Raw genomic sequence first — 13,761 nt, 5'->3', positions numbered from 1 at the left:
TCTTACACAACGCTCACTCAATATTGAACTGCATTTTACTCAATACAAAGAAGACTAGAGAAACAAGGGAAGACGGTAAGAGATATTGTTGCAATACTTCATTTTCAGCCCAGATAAGTAGATCTCGGGTTAAAACTATAATTATATTTATATTGGAACAAAACAGCTAAAAGGATATGCCTAGCTAGTTACCTTGGGAGCTAGGTAGCTAGTTAGCTTGGTAGCTAGGTAGCTAGTTAACTTGGTAGCTAGTTAGCTTGGTATCTAGGTAGCTTTCAAGATAGCAATATATATCTGGGATCCAACTTTTTTCTTAAATGACTTAGCTGGCTAATTGACTTCCTCAAGCATGGTAAAACAAAGGAGCTCAAATGTTTAATCACACCAAAAACACAGCAGATACTGTTTGTTTAGAAGAAGGATGACATTTAACTAGGATTTAAAACTAGGTTTTGTGCAGTTTAGAGTTAATGGTTATGGAGGCCAAAGTCTGATTGACGAGATCAGATCCGATGCTTTAGTTAATGGACAGTCAGCCGTGTGTGTGTGTGTGTGTGTGTGTGTGTGTGTGTGTGTGTGTGTGTGTGTGTGTGTTGTGTGTGTGTGTGTGTGTGTGTGTGTGGTTGAATTGGATTTGATGAGGGGACAGGTCGGACACTGATAAAGACGGTAACTAGCTAGTAAAGGAGTGCACGGGGAAAGATGATGACGGACATTAGGCCACAGACAGGTGAAGATGACAGCTGTTATTGACAGAATGACACTTTTTATTTTTGCCTTTGACAGTGTGTGAATACCACTTTGACTACAAGATTCTGCAGAAACCAGTAGATCTGCGTGGGCATCTGATCTGCACAGGGCAACATTCACATAATCTGTAGGCTGGCCAGGTGGGAGCTACAGGTTTAGGCACAGATGCATATAGATGGGACAGGTCCAGGCTAACAAACAGGTATTGGGGATGAAGGAGAGCGGGCAGGTACCAGGTACCTGACGAACCACTTGGCTCGGAAGTGTTTGGGAGAGCTGATGGGAACATTTGTTCTGCTGGTGAGTAGCCTAGCTTCTAAAGCCTTACTGTTCAAAATGGAAAACATAAAGCACACTATTTTTATAGACAGAAGAAAAAAAATCTAAATACAATATGTATATATATATATATATGTGTGTGTAAATATATATATATATATATATATATATATATGTGTGTGTGTGTGTGTGTATATATATGTGTGTAAATATATGTATATATATATGTATGTGTGTGTATGTCATGCACAGTACAATGAAGTGCTTACTTGCAGGTTTTCCTCTCGACATTGCAACCACAAATAAGAATTGAGATAACAGTCAGAGTAAACAGTCAGTAGACAAATGACCACCAGTCAACACCACTTATTGCAACCAGGTTCATACATGCAGTGGTGTAAAGTACTGAAGTAAAAATACTTTAAAGTGCTACTGTTTTTGGGGCTATCTGTATTTTTTAACCATGGTTACTTTTAATCCACTATATTCCTGAAGAAAATAATGTACTTTTTACTCCATACATTTTCCCTGACACCCAAAAGTGCTCATCACATTTTGCATTCTTAGCAGGACAGGAAAATTGTCAAATTTATGCACTTATCAAGAGAACATCTGGTCATCTCTACTGCCTCTGATCTGGCGGACTCACTAAACACACATGCTTCGTTTGTAAATGAGTGTTGGAGTGCTCCTGGCTATCGGTAAAATAATAATAATAATACTAGAATATGGTGACGTCTGGTTTGCTTTATATAAGGAATTTGAAATATTTGTACTTTTACTTTTATTTTAGCAATTACAATTACAATTACAATTACAATTACAATTACATTTACAATTACAATTACAATTACAATTACAATTACAATTACATTTACAATTACAATTACATTTACAATTACAATTACAATTAAATTTACAATTACATTTACATTTACATTTACAATTACATTTACAATTACATTTACAATTACAATTACAATTACAATTACATTTACAATTACATTTACAATAACAATTACAATTACAATTACATTTACAATTACATTTACAATTACAATTACATTTACAATAACAATTACAATTACAATTACATTTACAATTACATTTACAATTACAATTACATTTACAATTACAATTACATTTTGGATACTTAAGTACATTTAAAACAAAATGCTTTTAGACTTTTACTCAAGTAGTATTTTACTGGGTGACTTTCACTTGAGTCATTTTCTATTAAGGTATCTTCACTTTTATGTATGACAATTGGGTACTTTTTCCACCACTGCCTATGTCGAAATGTGAACATATTTTTTTATCAGTATCCTATTACAGTAGCTTATGAAAAAGTAATTTGGTACATTATGACTTGATAAGAAGTTGATAGTTTGAAGCTATAACCAGATAGGTTTTAGCTGTATGGCGTCTTTGTTCAACTCTGAGCGGTTGTTTTGGGCCAGGCAAGTTAACCCCCTTCCCATTTTGGCACCGTGACTCGCTACCCAGATGCTACCCTCGCTACCAGATGCAACTGGTTTCAAGAGAGACATCATGTGATATCCTACTGCTGTCTAGTGGATGGACTGGGAATCAGACAGGGAATAAAAAAATATACAAAACATTAAGAACACCTTAGAGGTTGCTGGATCGAATCCCCGATCTGACAAGGTAAAAATCTGTCGATCCTTCCCTGAACAGGCAGTTAACCCACTGTTTCCCGGACGGCCCTCATTGTAAATAACAATTTGTTCTTAACTGACTTGCCTAGTTAAATAAAAATAATTTAATATATAAATCATTTCAGAATTAATAAAGATGATTGGTTTTCAAACTGACAAATCTGGTGTTTATGTCAAACAGCTTTGTTATATTTCAGTCTTCTGTGATGTATATAAGTGTAATATTGGGATGAAAAGTCAAAACTGAAAACATTTCATCACTATACAGTATGTGACATGGTACAGGTGTCTTCTTTTATAGCCATGTGTATACTTTTGGTTCCAAGTAGATTTGTTTAAGACTACTAAGAATCACTCTTCGTGATGTTTCGCCATAATAAAATGAGAGTTCAGTTCATGTAACAGGGTTGACCTTAAAATTAGGGACAGACGTAAATGATTCACTAATCACATGAAAAAGAAATCTTCAGAAATGACTTTTGCAAAGCAACAAAATAACTAGGGTTTTTACAATGATGGTGAAATGATGGGGTTAAGTGGGTTAAAATGTTCCTAAAATAACACATCTTTATTGCATTTACATGATCAAATATCTGATGTATTGAATTCTCCATCTGGCCTATGTTAAAGGTCACTTCATTTAATATAACAGGCTTTTAAAATTCAATACTGGTGAACAATTTAGAATTGAAATATCAAAGGGACGCAAAAGGCACTCTTTTCATGGAACGACCCATCTACTTTTAGTAAACTACTTCTCCTTATCTATAGCCTTCAATAAGCTACAATACACAGACTTGTAAGACTGGTTATCTAAGCTGGTCTCTGTTAAGAGCCTTTGAACGGGTAAAAGGTGCCAGGCGCAATATCGTTACAGTTTATACTGTCATGTTATATATGTTAGTCCATGACCGTTAGACACATGAACAAGCTGGAATAGACCTGTGTGCAGGCTGGAACCTTGCTCAGTCACACAGCCGAGGAAGGGAAAGTGCTAGAACTGGATGTCCTTCTAGCCATGGCTGCAGTTCATGTTCCCTCTCTTTATTTTACAGTATCTCCCTTGAGCTCCTCTCTTTCCCCTCTCTATCACATCCCCTTTACCTCTACTCTACTTGTGCTTTGCTTCTCTAATTCTTTCTCCCTCCCTCCCTCTTTCTCCCCTCCCTACTCTCATCTCCTCCCTCACAGTATTCTTTCAACCTGGAGTCAGGGGTAGACGTAACATAGAAAACTTAAGTGATGTGAATAAATGATGGTTAATACGTGATAAGCAGTAATGGACAGTCACTACCATCATGGGACTTCGTACCCGAAAATGAACCGACCTCAAAAAGCACTAATCGCTCAGCACTAAACGTTGAATATCATACTCATTTCAGTATCCCGGATTTATATTTATTATGTTACGTCTAGTCTATGAGACCAGACTGCCTCTTTAATCTAACTTGACTTTATCTCTGCCTCCCTTCTCTCCCCCTTTGTCTTCCTCTAGATGTTTGGCTGTAGTGCATCAGCCCAGGTGAAGAATTCTCCAGTGTCAAATCAACACTGACAGCCAAATATGTTATCATGAACATTTTATTATTCAACACAATACAACTATTTAATAAGTCCTTATTTTGAGGGCCTAGTTTTACCCTGACACAGTAGCCTGCAAATCATGCTCTTCAGGCCTGCAAGTCACATTATGAAGGCTTGTAAAGTGATGTAATTCATATTGGAATACAGACAGAGTGGGGATATTCAACATTTTGGCTAAACCATCTAAACTGGAACAACCATTTCAATAGCGGGCACAATAAATCCAAGTAAGAGATTGGATTAGTTTAGAAAAATGTCTGTTATTTATATTTAAGTAGCATAAGATTAATGGGCAGGGTGCCCTGGGTGAAGCTGCTCCCATACGCTCTGTGTCAGGTGCTGGGAGCTTACCTGGCCTCTGGCCTGGTCTTCCTGTTCTACTATGGTCAGTCAGACACTCACACACCAGTCCCACCAATCACTGGTGTCATGTCAGCTTGTTACATGCATATTCAGTAGCATTATGATATAGTGTTTCATGATAACTGTCACTGAACAACCAGCTCCCTCTCTCTGTCGGATGCTATCATGGACTTCAGTGAATTTGACAGTGAATGGGGCTAATGAAACGGCGTCCATCTTTGCCACCTATCTCCGAGCACCTATCCCTCAGAGCACCTATCTCTCAGCAGCACCTATCTCTCAGAGCACCTATCTCTCAGCAGCACCTATCCCTCAGAGCACCTATCTCTCAGCAGCACCTATCCCTCAGAGCACCTATCGCTCAGCAGCACCTATCCCTCAGAGCACCTATCTCTCAGCAGCACCTATCCCTCAGAGCACCTATCTCTCAGCAGCACCTAACTCTCAGCAGCACCTATCCCTCAGAGCACCTATCTCTCAGCAGCAGCATCCTAGACCAGGTCAGACCAATATGATACAGTACGAAGCAGGAACGGATGATGGTGTGTTGTCACTAACTCAAAAGGCACTCACTCATCTGAGCCATCTTTGTTGCAGGTGAATGGTAACAGCTGAATAAGATGAGAAAAAGAAGAAACCTGCACACTGATCTTGATAGTATCACTGCTCTTTAAAAACTTTACGTATCGACTTCTAGACCTTCCTCAGAGCGTTTGGCCTTCGTCACTAACCTCCACAGCCACAAAGTCATAAACCCTGCCTGTTTTCCTAAATTTCTCTTCTTAAAATTAGATTTTAAACCTATCCCTAACTTTAAAACACACTGCTAACCTTATGCTTAACCCTAACCTAAACCACACTGCTAACCTTATGCTTAACCCTAACCTTAAATTAACATTATCATTAACTCACTAGCTTTAAGCACCAGCTGTCAGAGCAGCTCACAGATTACTGCACCTGTACATAGCCCATCTATAATTTAGCCCAAACAACTACCTCTCCCCCTACTGTATTTATTTATTTTGCTCCTTTGCACCCCATTATTTTTATTTCTACTTTGCACATTCTTCCACTGCAAATCTACCATTCCAGTGTTTTATTTGCTATTTTGTATTTACTTCACCACCATGGACTTTTTTTTGCCTTTACCTCCCTTATCTCACCTCACTTGCTCACATTGTATATAGACTTATTTTTCTACTGTATTATTATTGACTGTATGTTTGTTTTCCTCCATGTGTAACTCTGTGTTGTTGTTTGTGTCGAACTGCTTTGCTTTATCTTGGCCAGGTCGCAGTTGTAAATGAGAACTTGTTCTCAACTGGCCTACCTGGTTAAAACCTCTTTGGGCTGCAATCCCGTTAACGGGATGATATGACAACAGCCAGTGAAAGTGCAGGGCGACAAATTCAAAACAACAGAAATCTCATAATTAAAATTCCTCAAACATACATGTATCTTATACCATTTTAAAGGTAGTATTGTTGTTAATCTCACCACAGTGTCCCATTTCAAATAGGCTTTACGGCGAAAGCACCACAAACGATTATGTTAGGTCAGAGCCAAGTCACAGAAAAACACAGCAATTTTTCCAGCCAAAGAGAGGAGTCACAAAAAGCACAAATAGAGAAAAAATGTATCACTAATCTTTGATGATCTTCATCAGATGACACTCATAGGACTTCATGTTACACAATGTATGTTTTGTTTGATAAAGTTTATATTTATATAAAAAAATCGGAGTTTACATTCACTAGTTCCAAAAACATCCAGTGATTTTGCATAGCCACATCGATTCAACAGAAATACTCATTATAAATGTAGATGATAATACATACACATGGAATAAGTTATACACATGGAATTATAGATATACCTCTCCTTAGAGCAAGCGCTGTGTCAGATTTTAAAAAAACTTTACGGAAAAAGCAAACCATGCAATAATCTGAGACGGCGCTCAGAACAAGTCAAATTAGCTGCCATGTTGGAGTCAACATAAACCATAAATGACATGATAAATGTTCCCTTACCTTTGATGATCTTCATCAGAATGCACTCCCAGGAATCCCAGTTCCACAATAAATGTTGGTTTTGTTCGATAATGTCCGTTATTTATGTCCAAATACCTCTTTTTGTTAGCGCGTTTGGTATATATATCCAAACGCTCGTTCTGGTCAAGCGTTAGTTCGAATAAAAACCTCAAAAAGTTAGATTACAGGTCGAAGAAACATTTCAAACTAAGTACAGAATCAATCATTAGGATGTTTTAATCATATATCTTCAATAAAGTTCAACCGGAGAATTCCTTTGTGTCTTCTGGAGCAACGGAACGCAAGAGGAAGTCATGTGGAATGCGCGTGACCAGAAAATGGCTGACTGCAAGACACCTGTTCATTCTGTTCTTATTCAGTCCCACAACACAGTAGAAGCCTCATTCAATTCAACCATTATATAGATGGTTGACATCTAGTGGAAGCCCTAGGAAGTGCAACTTCATTCATATCTCAAGGGGATTTCAATGGGAACTGTGTTGAAAACCTACCAACCTCAGATTTCTCATTTCCTGTTTGAAATTCTCCTCAGGTTTTTGCCTGCCATATGAGTTCTGTTATACTCAGACATAATTCAAACAGTTTTAGAAACTTCAGGGGGGGGGGGGGGTACTGTCACGACTCCTACCGAAGGTGGCTCCTCTTCCTGTTCGGGCGGAGCTCGGCGGTCGTCGTCACCGGTCTACTAGCTGCCATCGATCCCTTTTCCCTTTGCTGTTGGTTTTGTCTCATTGGTTTCACCTGTTTCTGGTTTCTGTTTTTAGTTGGGCTATTTAAGCCGGTAAGGCCCATCTGCTCTTTGTGCTTATTTTTCCTCTGTGTTTATGTGTGGTAGTGTGTTACATTTAGTTTGTTTCTCCGGACTAGTTGGGTCCTGGCTTTGGGCCAATAGTTTATGTGCGCCTGGTATTGGCATATACGATTTTCTCCTGCGCCTGACTCCGCACCCACTACGCCCAAGTGCGTCACACCTGTTGGCTTGGATTAGGTTCTAAATACTTAACATAAATCTACCATTAATCCAAGGCTATGCCATTTCTTTCTTCTCATTGGTTCAAATTACAAATATGTCAAAGAACTATAAACTCGTTCATAATTATCAATTACACAATTTACCTTGAAATCAGTATTACTAATGACCTTAAATTCATTATCCAAATGGCCCTCCCATGAGGCTGATCAGACCACAAAGGAAAGCCATGATAGAGGTCAACAGTTATACCACCCTTTTACAGTCGTGTTTCCTACTAAAATGAAAGAACAACCATCAAACATTTTCTACATGTTGTATCCCAGGTCTCCAGAACATTCCCTTTATCAAAAGAATTCACGTGTTTAATTAAAACTCAGAAAATAAACTTCTAATATTCCATGTGTGTGTGTACCCCTTTAAGATATCGTCTCCATGAAAAATGGAATTCTCCTCAAACCCAAAGACTACCCCCAGGTTCTAAACAAACAAAACATTTCCAGGCCATTTCAATTTGGTAGAAATGTGCCTCTATCTCACTCGCTCCCTTCAAGATTACAGCCCCAAGAAAACATTTCAAAAGAAATACAATGAAGCACTCCTTTTCACAGAAAAAAACCCTTGGTCAGCATTCGTTACACTACCCCGATTCAGAAACCCAAACGTTGACTACAAACAAAACCTAATAATAGTGATATCTTCTCATTGTACTCCCTCCAATCATTAGTTTTAAATTTCCTCAATGGTTATATGTACTTAACTGAGCATGCACTACCCTTGGATACAATACTGTACTTTAAATCTATGAAATTCCCCTACTACTTGACTAGTTTAGCCCAAGTTTGCTTTGCAACATTAAAACCCTTTCAGTCTGTCTGCAAACAGTCTCTCAAAATGCTTGATATGAATACCCTGCCATTAGACCCACACAACTGTGATTAATGTGCACTGTCCCTTTAAAATAAAATAAACTCAGCCTGCAATCCACTTTACTGGCCTGACATTGTTCCACGTAATGGAAACAGATTATAATGTTAGAATACCTTAACTTCCTGTTCAATTTCATTGGTGTTACCTAAACAATCAAACTAAGAATCAATAACCAGAAACTATCACAAAACTTTTACGATTCAACTTTTCAGACCTGAATATCTTACAGCCAAATATAGCCCAGTGAGCATGACTAACTCTGACAAAAATATAACCTCCCCTCCAACCACGTTCTGAGAGAGAAAACATATTTCAACCCTGCAGGCGCGACACAAAACGCAGAAATAAAAATATAAATCATGCCTTACCTTTGACAAGCTTCTTCTGTTGGCACTCCTATATGTCCCATAAACATCACAAATGGTTCTTTTGTTCAATTTATTCTGTCGATATATATCCAAAATGTCAATTTATTTGGCGTGTTTGATCCCTAAAAACACTGGTTCCAACTTGCACAACGTGAGTACAAAATATCTCAAAGTTACCTGTAAACTTTGCCAAAACATTTCAAACTACTTTTGTAATACAACTTTAGGTATTTTTTAAAGTAAATAATCAATAAAATTGAATAATAATAATAATAATAATAATAATAATCAATAAAATTGAATTGAATAAAATTGATCTGTGTTCAATACAGGAAGAAAACAAACTGACGCTACCTTTCTGGTCACGCGCCTCTATCTAACAGTACACTTGAAGTGACCCTCGTTTTGAACAGGGCTACTTTTTCATTACACAAAGGAATAACCTCAACCAATTTCTAAAGACTGGTGACATCCAGTGGAAGTGGTAGGAACTGCAAGAAGGTCCCTTAGAAATCTGGATTCCCAATGAAACCCACCAGTGCCCCTGGTGGCCCCATTCTTGGGGGCTATGGTAGGTGAGGCTCTTCTTTGAGCTGCACCACCCACCACTGCAACTGGAGTCCGATGGGTTCTATCTGGAGAACAAGATGGCGCCCGGTCTGGAGGCAATGGACCTGGGCCTGAAGTCATTCCCCAAGGACATACGATCTCAGTCTCTAGCTGTTATACAGCTGGACATAGAAAAGGCTGCCCATCTGAAGGAGAAAGTCAGCCATCTTCTCTGTACTCCTCTCCTCTCTCTCTCTATCACTCTCTCTCCATCTGTCTGTGTTCTCTCTTTCTCCTGAACTTGTTCTTCCCTTCGTCCTTCTACCTTGCTTCTGTCCTTCTCAACATATTCCTACATTTTCCCCTCTCCTGATTCCTGCTTTAGTACTCTATTGATTTGTAATTTGATGATGAAGAAAGGTGTGTGTGTTTGAGGAATATGGTTGTATGAGAGTGCTTATTTGTACAGTTTTGGCCATCGTAGTCAAAAGTTATAGTGTACGTGTTGAGATTGTTTTGGGCTGTGTTTTGTGAGTTCAGAATAAATTAAATATAAAATATTGATTTGATTTGTAGCTATGAATATCAAAAGCTGGAGAAAAAAATCGCTGCAGCTTTGGTGCTGATGTTGCGCCCCAAAATATAGGCTGTTGCTGTTACCGACCAGCGACAGCAGGGGGCGCTATGAGATAAATAATATAAAGCACATGGCTGAAAGGCTGTTGTTCAATAATAACCTTCAAATGCAATATTGAGGCGGGAGGTTTTGTGAAATTATGGTGACAAAAAAGGAACTCTCAAAAGTTCCCCAAACTGTAATAACTAGATGTCGACATTGTTGAATAATTAAAATAAAAAATAAAATATCTCCCTGACATTACAAAGAGGATAGTCTATTTCCTCATGAGATGAAATTATAGAAATGGCTTGAATATGCGTAGGAGGGTGGTCGAAGTAAGCATCGCCCCTCCTTCCTGTTTCTCTCCCTGGTTGGAGAAAGAAAAGCTCTTTCACCTCGCCAGCATGTCTGTGTATCAGCACGGCGCATCCACAGTGCCTGCCTGTATCATCTACCTCCGTGGCCTTACAAACAAGGGCAGGCGTGTCATCAACACTCAAACAGCAGCATGAACCCAGCGAGAAGACTTGGATGCTGCTGACAGAAATGTGCACATAGCGTGGACTTGAAAAGGTAGGTTCCATAGCCAGCCAGTCGACAAATGTAGGCTAGCCAGCTAAACAATTGAATGTCAGGTTCTTTGTTTATTTCGCAGAGATTCTGATTGAGCTAGTTTAGCTAGCCATTAACAATGCATTATAATTGTTGCCTGCACTTCAAATGTTCTTACCACACCTGTGTATAAACTTTGACCTGTTTAGGCCCTACTGTTGTTTGATAACTTGTGAATAATTATGGGTACCTTTGTTGAGTTATTGTGCTTCACACTGACTGCAAGTATAAACCTCTTCCTGAATAAACTTAGCATATACTATGCTATAAGGGCTATAGTAACTAGCTAGTCAGATGTATTACCCCGTTACTATTTTTTGCTATTGATACTGTTAACTACTTGAACTAATAACTATGTTATTACATGCTAATAATGTCACGTTATGTATCTGATTTGGTTATTTAGGCAGTGTTTAAAAATATATATATATTGGGTCAATAGGTAATTCATGGTAATGCAGGGATTGGTTGCTTTAATATGAGCGGAATTCTGAGCAGCAGCCAAGAAAGGAGATTCGATATTCAGCATGTCTCTGGTGTTACGCACTCCCCTATCTGCCCTCCTACCTGCCTGCCTCGTACTGGCCCTGCTCCCCTATCTGCCCTCCTACCTGCCTGCCTCGTACTGGCCCTGCTCCCCTATCTGCCCTCCTACCTGCCTGCCTCGTACTGGTCTTGCTCCCCTATCTTCCCTCCTACCTGCCTGCCTCGTACTGGCCCTGCTCCCCTATCTGCCCTCCTACCTGCCTGCCTCGTACTGGCCCTGCTCCCCTATCTGCCCTCCTACCTGCCTGCCTCGTACTGGCCCTGCTCCCCTATCTGCCCTCCTAACTGCCTGCCTCGTACTGGCCCTGCTCCCCTATCTGCCCTCCTACCTGCCTGCCTCGTACTGGCCCTGCTCCCCTATCTGCCCACCTACCTGCCTGCCTCGTACTGGCCCTGCTCCCCTATCTGCCCTCCTACCTGCCTGCCTCGTACTGGCCCTGCTCCCCTATCTGCCCTCCTACCTGCCTGCCTCGCACTGGCCCTGCTCCCCTATCTGCCTTCCTACCTGCCTGCCTCGTACTGGCCCTGCTCCCCTATCTGCCCTCCTACCTGCCTGCCTCGTACTGGCCCTCTCCCCTATCTGCCCTCCTACCTGCCTGCCTCGTACTGGCCCTGCTCCCCTATCTGCCCTCCTACCTGCCCTCCTACCTGCCTGCCTCGTACTGGCCCTGCTCCCCTATCTGCCCTCTTACCTGCCCTCCTACCTGCCTGCCTAGTTCTGGCCCTGCTCCCCTGCATCCCTACCTGCCCTTCTACTTCCATTCCTTCCTGCCCTCCTACCTGCCTGCCTCATTCCGGTCCTACCTCCCTGCCTGCCTCATTCCGGCCCTACCTCCCTGCCTGCATCATTCCGTCCCTACCTGCCCTTCTACTTCCATTCCTTCCTGCCCTCCTACCTGCCTGCCTCATTCCGGTCCTACCTCCCTGCCTGCCTCATTCCGGCCCTACCTCCCTGCCTGCCTCATTCTGGTCCTACCTCCCTGCCTTCCTCATTCCGGCCGTACCTCCCTGCCTGCCTCATTCCGGCCCTACCTGCCCGCCATAAGGGCACTGCAGTCCACAGGGTTATACAAGGAGCCTGAAGGAGAGTGGGAAAGGGAGGGAGGGAAAACGTAAGGGAGGGAGGGGAGGTAGTTTCTTTTCATTTCATATTGTTTAATCTGGCACTCAGCCCAAACCATTCGCTTGTCCTGTTTTGATCTTTAAATATACAGTGGGAGAAAAAGGAGGAAGGTTATGAGTGGAGAGAAGAGAGCAGAAAGAGACAGGGGATTGGTGAAAGAGAGGTAGGTATGGAGGGAATTGGTGAGATGAACGGAGAGGTATAGGAGATGGGGGAGAGAGAACAGAATGTACACAGTGAGAGAGATAGAGACTGGTGTATGTATCTGAAAGCTGATCTGTGCCACTCAGAGAGCAGTTCTTTCTGTGGACTATTGATTTAGGCCCGACCACCATCTCCCTCAGTCTACCAGTTCTGGAACCCTAGACGTTGTCTGTAGATACAGACCTAGGATCAGTTTACCATCCCCTAATCCTAACCCCAACCATAGGGATCAAAATACAAAAATCATTTCATCCACCCTTTGTTTTCCTACAGTATTCTAAACAACAGTTCTAAACAACAGTTCTAAACAACAGTTCTAAACAATAGTTCTAAACAACAGTTCTAAACAACAGTACTAAACAACAGTTCTAAACAACAGTTCTAAACAACAGTACTAAACAACAGTTCTAAACAATAGTTCTAAAGAACAGTTCTAAACAACAGTTCCAAACAACAGTTCTAAACAACAGTTCCAAACAACAGTTCTAAACAACAGTTCCAAACAACAGTTCTAAACAACAGTTCCAAACAACAGTTCCAAACAACAGTTCCAAACAACAGTTCTAAACAACAGTTCCAAACAACAGTTCTAAACAACAGTTCCAAACAACAGTTCTAAACAACAGTTCTAAACAACAGTTCCAAACAACAGTTCCAAACAACAGTTCCAAACAACAGTTCTAAAAACAGTTCTAAACAACAGCTCCAAACAACAGTTCTAAACAACAGTTCTAAACAACAGTTCTAAACAACAGTTCCAAACAACAGTTCTAAACAACAGTTCTAAACAACAGTTCCAAACAACAGTTCTAAACAACAGTTCCAAACAACAGTTCTAAACAACAGTTCTAAACAACAGTTCCAAACAACAGTTCTAAACAACAGTTCCAAACAACAGTTCTAAACAACAGTTCTAAACAACAGTTCCAAACAACAGTTCTAAACAACAGTTCCAAACAACAGTTCTAAACAACAGTTCTAATCAACAGTTCCAAACAACAGTTCCAAACAACAGTTCCAAACAACAGTTTCAAACAACAGTTCTAAATAACAGTTCTAAACAACAGTTCTAAACAACAGTTCTAAACAACATTTTCAAACAACAGTTCTAAACAACAGTTCTAAACAACAGTT

General features: G+C 40.4%; 1 protein-coding gene across 3 annotated transcripts in view; it reads left to right on the top strand.

The window, feature by feature from the left end:
* Positions 1 to 633: 633 nt before the first annotated feature.
* The window catches only part of LOC110520786 (phospholipid-transporting ATPase ID), a 98,983-nt gene continuing 85,855 nt past the window's right edge, over positions 634 to 13,761 (top strand). For 2 of the 3 annotated variants that reach the window (XM_036967403.1, XM_036967380.1), the window contains exon 1: positions 10,509 to 10,715. The gene's annotated coding sequence lies outside the window, so the exon portion shown is untranslated. Of the gene's footprint in view, positions 1,051 to 10,508; positions 10,716 to 13,761 lie in introns of those variants that run through there. The other variant, XM_036967387.1, reaches the window with a different exon arrangement.

The sequence above is a fragment of the Oncorhynchus mykiss genome, chromosome 3 (assembly GCF_013265735.2).
Source record: "Oncorhynchus mykiss isolate Arlee chromosome 3, USDA_OmykA_1.1, whole genome shotgun sequence".
NCBI classification, from domain to species: Eukaryota; Metazoa; Chordata; class Actinopteri; order Salmoniformes; family Salmonidae; genus Oncorhynchus; species Oncorhynchus mykiss.
Note: the sequence above shows the minus strand (reverse complement) of the source record. Positions and strands in the feature narration are given on the sequence as shown.